This window comes from Macaca mulatta, chromosome X, assembly GCF_049350105.2.
Source record: "Macaca mulatta isolate MMU2019108-1 chromosome X, T2T-MMU8v2.0, whole genome shotgun sequence".
Lineage (NCBI taxonomy): Eukaryota > Metazoa > Chordata > Mammalia > Primates > Cercopithecidae > Macaca > Macaca mulatta.
This window is the reverse complement of record NC_133426.1, coordinates 76,693,758-76,702,480: the sequence shown is the minus strand read 5'-3', so window position 1 is coordinate 76,702,480 and position 8,723 is coordinate 76,693,758.

Genomic DNA, 8,723 nt, shown 5'->3' with positions numbered 1-8,723 from the left:
CTGGCTCCCAGTCCCTGCCCTGCCATGCTCTTCCTGTGACACCTTCGGAAAACGCTCCATCTCTCTAGAGCTCAGTACCTGCTTCTTAGGATAGTTCTGAGGATTAGATGAGTGAATGAATAGAAAGTGCTTAGCACACAGCCTGGGACCGTTTCCTGTCATTACTACTCATTGAGTTCAAGTAACATATATTGAACAAGTAATGTATGTTTCAGGCCGAGGCTTGCTTCTGTGAGATAGCCTTTGGAAAATTGAAGACTGTTGCCAGGTCTCAGACCTTTTTGTTGTTGTTGTTGTTTTTCCAGACAGAGTCTCACTGTGTCACTCAGGCTGGAGTGCAATGGGGTGATCTTGGCTTACTGTAACCTCTGCCTTCTGGGTTCAAGTGATTCTCCTGCCTCAGCAGCCTGAGTAGCTGGGACTACAGGCGCAAGCCACCACACCCAGCTAGTTTTTCTATTGTTAGTAGTGATGGGGTTTCACCATGTTGGATATATTTTTTCTGTCACTATCTATTGAGTGACTGCTGTTTGCCAGGTACTGTTTTAGGTGCTGAGGATTCAGTAAGTAAGAAGACAGACATGATTCTTGCCTTCTTTGAGTCTACAGTCTGGTGGAGGAGACAGACATTAAAACAGAAAAAAATCACAAAAATGTTAGGCTGAGTGTGGCAGCTCATGCCTGTAATCCTGGCACTTTGGGAGGCTGAGGCGGGAGGGTTGCTTGAGCCCAGAAGTTCAAGACCAGCCTGGGTAACGTAACGAGATGCCGTCTCTACAAAATAAGTAAATAAATAAGTAATAAAATAAGATAAAATATCTGTACACTTGAAGTTGTGATGTGTCCTACAGGAAAAGGCCAGTGCTTCCAGCAGAAGGCCTTGAATATAAAAGGTAAGTCAAAAACACCTGTTAAACAGAACTGAAGGGATTGCTGGAAAAATCAGATACAAAAATGGTATCAAGGGTTCTACAAGTGCAAGGGGGCATTGGTCCCTTTTCCAGGGAGATTAGCGGAACCCTGCCATCTCCCCACTCCCACTCTGCTTTGGGCTTCCCTCATTAGACTGACCAATGTGGCTCTTCAGAGCTGAGCTTGGGGAACTTTTTTGGTACGTCAGGGTGTGCTTTTCACTCCCCCGTGTGCTCTAGATGGTCATCTGATATGCGACGCTTTCCTCTTCCTCCTCTTTCTTTTCTTCCCCTTGGGCTAGCTGGGGTTCTCCTGCTGCTTCTTGGGGCTGCTAGACCACATAGAAGGTGAGATGTATCGGAGCGTATCTGCTCAGAATTTGCAGGGGAGGAGGGAGGGAGGTAAGAGAGGCAGGCCTGGCTCTGCTGGGGGAAAGCAGAGATATGGAGGGGCTTAGAGTACCTAGGCCAGACAAGATCCACAGTATCAAGAGCTCCAATGCACCTTACAGATCAGGTCTCTGCTCCCTTCCACTTTCAGGTGGGTAAATGGAGGAGATCTAGAAAGGGCTCAAGGTGATGCAGGAACCAGAGGCAGACAGGGCCAGACAGTTTTCTACCTCTGTCTCCCTAACACCTGGGTCAGGCTCTGGTGCAGAGCAGGCACTCAAGTAAATATCTGTGGAACCTGTGAGGGATACCAGGTCTCCTGCTGCCTCAGGCAAGATGGACTGACCTGGATTGGCCACCCTTTACTCCCAAAGACAGAGCACGCTGGCCCAGCTGGAGCTCTCTTGAGCCAAATGGACAAGTGTAACATAAACATCAGGGAACAGAGAAACAGCAAGAAGAAGATAATTAGGCTAGCAGATCAACCCGGAACAGCCAGCACTCGTGATTTCCCAATGACAATTCATCACCCAACGAGCAGAAGCTTGGCCGCCTCAGAGTAAGCAATAAAGAAGGAAAGGTTGCCAAGGAGCACAAAGGCCTGCCAATTTCATCTGTAGACATTGAAGGTTGACGTGATTCCCACCCTCAAGAAACTCACAGTCCGGTGTTGGAAGTAGGTGTAAAAGCAGACACCTGCATGGGGTGCTGTGGGTTGCACAGATGAGAGAAGCACCTGCCTGGCCTGGGAGGTGAGGGAGGGCTCTGTGGTGAGGAGAAATGGATCAGGTGACAGAGGCCTGGACGGGCAGTCTAAGAGACTGCCGTGAGCTCACCAAACGGGGCTGGGATAAGCTGGACCCCAAAGAAACTTCAAAGGAGCAACAGAAAAACAAAGGAGAAAAGTGGAAGGAAACAGATCAAGGGGACCGGGACCAGAGAGCTCAGAAAGTGGTGGAAGGGAGAGTAGCTCTGATTCAAAGGTTCACCCTCAACCTTTGGAATGACTCAAAGAAAGCTTTGGATACCTGAGGTTTTGCCATAATTTGTTTTCTTCTGATCTTCTCCCTCTGTCATACCCTTTTATGGTTAGGTATTACAATTTCAGCTCCATTGAAAACATTAGGCCCAGGTGCGGTGGCTCACGCCTGTAATCCCGGCACTTTGGGAGGCTGAGGTGGGCACATCACTTGAGTCCAGGAGTTTGAGACTAGCCTGGCCAACATGGTGAAACCCTGTGTCTACTAAACATACAAAAATTAGCTGAGCATGGTGGTGCAGACCTGTAGTCCCAGCTACTCACTTGAGAGGCTGAGGTGGAAGAATCTCTAGAGCCCAGAAGGTTGAGACTGCAGTGAGCCAAGAATGTACCACTGCACTCTAGCCTGGATGACAGAGCAAGACCCTGTCTTAAACAACAACAATGGAGAACCTATTTAATGCCAAGCACCAGGCTAGATATTCTAGAAGGAGTATACCTAATCCCTTCATTCACCAAATTTTCCTTGAGGCCCTACTTACTCTAAGTCTGGTATTGTTCTAGGTTTACAATTACATGTGTGTTGGGTTAGGGGGCAGGGGGCACAGACAGGGAATGAAAGAAGCGCATATGTCATCAATATAAGGATTGGGGCCATCAGATAATGCCAAAGGAGACAGAGACGAACGCTAGTAGCTGTGTGGCCTTGGACCAGACACTTCCTCTCTTTGAGTCTCGGTTTCTTTATCCGGTGAAAAGGGTGCATCCCATTTCTTTGCCGCAAGATGTAGCGGCAGTATTTGAAAAGCTTATCTGTCACTGATGGACATTTGGGTTGATTCCAAGTCTTTGCTATTGTGAATAGTGCTGCAATAAACATACGTGTGCATGTGTCTTTATAGCAGCATAATTTATAATCCTTTGGGTATATACCCAGTAATGGGATGGCTGGGTCATATGGTACATCTAGTTCTAGATCCTTGAGGAATCGCCATACTGTTTTCCATAATGGTTGAACTAGTTTACAATCCCACCAACAGTGTAAAAGCGTTCCTATTTCTCCACATCCTCTCCAGCACCTGTTGTTTCCTGACTTTTTAATGATCGCCATTCTAACTGGTGTGAGATGGTATCTCATTGTGGTTTTGATTTGCATTTCTCTGACGGCCAGTGATGATGAGCATTTTTTCATGTGTCTGTTGGCTGTATGAATGTCTTCTTTTGAGAAATGTCTGTTCATATCCTTTGCCTACTTTTTGATGGGGTTGTTTGTTTTTTTCTTGTAAATTTGTTTGAGTTCTTTGTAGGTTCTGGATATTAGCCCTTTGTCAGATGAGTAGATCAGTGACAGATTGGATTAAGAAAATGTGGCACATATACACCATGGAATACTATGCAGCCATCAAAAAGGATGAGTTTGTGTCCTTTGTAGGGACACGGATGCAGCTGGAAACCATCATTCTTAGCAAACTATCACAAGAACAGAAAACCAAACACCGCATGTTCTCACTCATAGGTGGGAACTGAACAATGAGATCACTTGGACTCAGGAAGGGGAACATCACACACCGGGGCCTATCATGGGGAGGGGGGAGGGGGGAGGGGGGAGGGATTGCATTGGGAGTTATACCTGATGTAAATGACGAGTTGATGGGTGCAGCACACCAACATGGCACAAGTATACATATGTAACAAACCTGCACATTATGCACATGTACCCTACAACTTAAAGTATAATAATAATAAATAAATTTAAAAAAAAAAAAAAAAAAAAAAAGAAAAGCTTCTCGTGCAGTGTCTACCATCCAGGAGCTGTTCACTAGTGCTACTCTTCAGCTGTGGGGAGGGAGTATTTGCAATGTGCTCTAACAGGCTGAGAAGTGGGGAGCATGACATTTCCTACGGTGGCCCAGCATACACAAAAGGCCAGAGGTTTGCTTTGGCACAGTGGGTGGTTTAGTTTGATAGGAACCTCAGGTTGGTGGAGGGGAGTAGAAGAGAAGCATGGAAAGCATAAGTAGGGCTGATTTCCTCACAAATCTCCTTACGTATCTGGAGGCCTAGATATACGTAAAGAGATTTATGTTTCACTGGATTCTAGACCTAGAATCCAGTGAAGGTAGACCCAGGAGTGGTGGTGGGACGAGGGGCCTGTGGAGATAGAGTGTAGGGCAGAACAGAGGACGTTTGAAATGCCCTGGAAGCAGTAGTGATTGGATCACTTCTCATGGCAGCAAGGCCCCAGGGAACAGTGGCCTTCGGGGTCTTGGGGGAGGGGTGGTCAACCCTCCCGGTTTGCCTGGAATGAGGAGTTTCCCAGGATGCTGGACTTCCAGGGCTAAAACTGGTATAACCTTCGTCAAACTGGAACAGTCGGTCCCCCTAGTTTGGGCCCTTGTCACTGTCTCCTGGACTACAGCAGGTTGCTGCCTGCTCGCCTCCCTTCCTTTGGTCTCCATTCTGCAGTTAGAGGGGCTGCTGTCAAACACGGCTCTTACTGTCTCTCTGCTTTGTCTCAAACACTCCAAAGGCCCCATTGCCTCTGGGATCCAACTCACCCCAGGACCTGGACCCAGAGCCCTTTCTACACTGGTTTCCACCCTCCTTGAAAGTCTCATTTCCCATCACTTTCACACCACCCAGATACACCCTAGTTCCCCCAACTGGAAGTGTCCTTTCCTATTCTGAGCCTTTGCCCATCACAGCATCCGATCAACCTGACTGGCTCCTACCCACCCTTCAAGATTCAGTGAAATGTCATTCCCCGCTCTCTCCTCTGGGTTTCGAAGGCACATTATACATACTTTTGGGAGAGCACATATCAAGGAGTTGGGTTGGGAGTATAAACCCCACCTCTACAGTCAGCTTCTGGCGCAATGCTTGGTGTACAGTAAGCTTTTGGTACGTATATTTTGAATAGCTGGTATAGTTACATGACTCAGAATTCAGATGGAACTATGCGTGCTCAGTGAAAAGTGGCCTTCCCACTCCTGGCCTCTAACAACTCAATATACTCCTGCCCTTCCAGAAACCTCTTTTTGCATACACAAGCAAATAAGGTAATTTGCTTTGTTAATGAATAAAGAAACTAACAGTACAAACCTGGAATCATTCCAAATGTTCAAAATCTGGGGCTGACTAAGTAAACGATTATATAGCAACATTATAGACTCATCCGCAGTCATTAACATTATTAAAATTATTACAAGGCAGACTGTAGTATTACTCGCTAAGCTTTAAAAGCAGAATATAAAGCACACCTCCACACTGAATGCACTTGGTAAAAAAAAAAGCCAAAAAACCAAAAAACAACAAAAAAACTGGTCTCTTCAGTCATAGACTGAACTGATCCATCAGCCTGAGACAGAAATGATTGCTGCTTTAAGGTGAAGGGATTCAAAGTTTTCTTTTATGTAAAGTTGTTTGAATATGAAAAGAAAGAGGCTGGATTCTTGTGAAACTGCCTGATGAAGTGTGATTCATGATGGAACTCATTCATTCAGTAATTCATTCAGCAGACATTTGAATGCTTGCTTTGTCAGGAGGAAAAGTCAGAAACAATGGTAAGCTTCTGAGGATGAGCACTAAGTAGGTGATGAGGATATAAGAAGCTCTGATGGAGAAAGAGGGGTGGGGAATGTGATGAGTTCATTGTAAGACTGTGGAGTTTGAGTTCAGTTTGTTCATCAAGGGGAGCTGTGTAGCAGATGGCAGGGTCCAGGTCTGGGAGCTCAGTGAAACAGCCAGGGCTAGTGATAGCCGCCAGTATATTTGTGGACAGGGAAGCCGGAAGTGGAATGGAGAAGATAGACAAGGAAAGGGGAAGACAGATGAAATAAAGCTGGTGAGGAAGTAGTTCTGCAAATCTCTTAACACCTCTGAGCCAGGGCCAAGGGCACCAGGGTAGCAGAGGCTGTATCTGTTACTGAGTGTTAAAGCGCCTCATAGTTCAGGCAGAAACCTTCCTCCCAGCCCCTGTCTCCTAAACCCCATGCACGCGTGGCCTGGGTCTGGTCTTAGTTGTCCTGAAAGGCCTGGTAGATGAAGAGATGCTGTGACTGGCTTAGAAACTATGTAGGAACCCCTGAATGAGAGACTGGGAGAAAAGGTTTTAAAGATTCACCTGAAGCCTGGGCAACATAGCAAGACCCCATCTCTACAAAATAAAACATAGAAAAAATAGCTGGGCGTGGACATGTATCTATTATCCTAGCTACTCAGGAGGCTGAAGCAGGAGGATCGCTTGAGCCCAGGAGTTCAAGGCTGCAGTGTGCAATGATTGTGCCTGTGAATAGCCACTGCCCTCCAGCCTGGGCGACATAGTAAGACTGTCCCTATTTTTAAAAAATGAGGTGATGGCATGCAGGTTAAGAGAGCAGAGTTCGCAGTTACAGTGAGCTATGATTGTACCACTGCATTCCAGCCTAGGAGAGAGAGCAAGACTCTGTCTCTAAAAAGAATAAAAATAAAAGATTTACTTGAACAAAGACCAGCTAAGTAAGGCTGGACAGGGAAAGGGAAGGTAGGTAGGCTTGGCATTGGGGGCAGAAATATTCCACTGCAGGTTGAGCAATGCGAGGGCCCCAGGAAGGGAAGAATTCTGAGTGGGGTTTGCCCCTAGTGAGCAGGTCTCAGGACTGTCCCTGAAGGGGCCAGCAGGCAGAGCTGATAGAATTGTTGCTCAAAACTTGGACAGAGAAAGGGAAGGGATTATCCTCAGAGCAGTGTACTACCAGGATGTATCTCCTACCTTCATATGTCCTCAGGCCAACCTGGAATCCAGGACCAGCTCAACCACTTACAGCCTTAGTGATCTTTGGGAAATCTCTTCTCTAAACCTCAATTTCCTCATCGACAGATTGAGACTATCCTAGTGTCTACGCTGGGTGTTGTGAGGATTAGAAAATATTGTATGTAAAGCTCCTAGTATATAGTAGGTGCTTAATACCCAGTAGCCATAATTTTTATTCCTGCTACCACACTGGACTAGGCCAGCCTAAGACATTGCTCAGTTCTACTCTCTTTGAGGGATTTGTTGCCAGTTGGAACAAGACACTGAAATCTAAGACTTTTCCCATCATCTTTTCACATACATTTGTCAAAGATGGCCTGGCAGGCAGATATGTAAAAACCGGTTCTCAGTTTTTGCTGTGCATAGTTATTTCTCTCTTTTGCTGGTCATTTCAGGACACGAAGAAAAGTATGTCACAAACCTTTTGGCTGGTGGTGACATCTAGAAGATTGAGAAAGCATTGGAGGAGCAAGGGTTTAAGTCGTGAACTGCTGAATTAAAAAAAAGGCCGGGCGCTGTGGCTCATGCCTGTAATCCCAGCATTTTGGGAGGCCAAGCAGGAGGATCACTTGAGCCCAAGAGTTCGAGACCAGCCTGGGCAACATGGCGAAACCCCATCTCTACAAAAAATACAAAAATCAGCAGAGTATGGTGGCTCACACCTGTAATCTCAGCTACTTGAGAGACTGAGGCAGGAGGATCGCTTGAACCCAGGAGTTTGAGACCAGCCTGGGCAACACAGGGAGACCCCATCTCTATTACCAAAATTTTTAATGAAAAAAAAAGCATCCCCTCCTCCGTCCCTCCAGCTTACCAACAGCCTGTTGCTCTTACTCGTCACTCTTGTGTTGTGTCTTACAACTGTTCAGAGTGCCTTTGCCTATATGATTTCATTTGCTCCCTACCCTGGCCTGTGAGGTAAGTAGGGCAGATATTGGCTGCATCTCAGAGGGGCTAAGACAGTGACAGAGCTGGGACTAGAACCCACGCCTCCTTGTGTCGGACAGAAACGAACCGTGCCCTGTTGACTTGCACTTTGATGAGTGGGTTAAAAGGAATCTGTGAGGAAATGATGCGCAGGTTTTGGGGACAGCTGTTTTGCAAGGGGACAGTGATAACAATACTCTATTGCTGTAGCGTGCCCAACAGAGATGAGTGACAATGCTCCTGTTGTGCTAATGAGCAAACTGCAGGCCCAGGGTCAGCAGGGGAGGACTTTCTGGGGTTTGGGTGACACAGAGAGGCAGTTTCCTAAAGTTTCCCCCTCTTTAAGTTGTTTCAAATGACAGAAGACTTTGCCTGGGGCCACCCAGTTTAGGAGTGGCAGAGCCCCCAGAATTGAGACTTTGACTCAGAACTCCAACTCCAAATTCTTGGGTTTGAAGTCAGCTCATTTCTCCCCTTGCCCTTTCTCACAGGGGTGTTAAGAGGAACAAGAGTGGAAAGGACAAATCAGTGTGTAACGGCAGTAAAGGAAATAGTGCCTAGCATTTTCCTTTTCCAAATCTAATTGGCCTCCACGTGAGGGCCACAGAGAGCAAATCCTTTGGCTAAGCCGATCTGTTAGCGCGCCCTACTTCTTAGCTGTGTGAAGATATCAGATCTTGCTTGACAGGTTGTGAGAATGAAATAAGCAGCATATGTGAAAGTG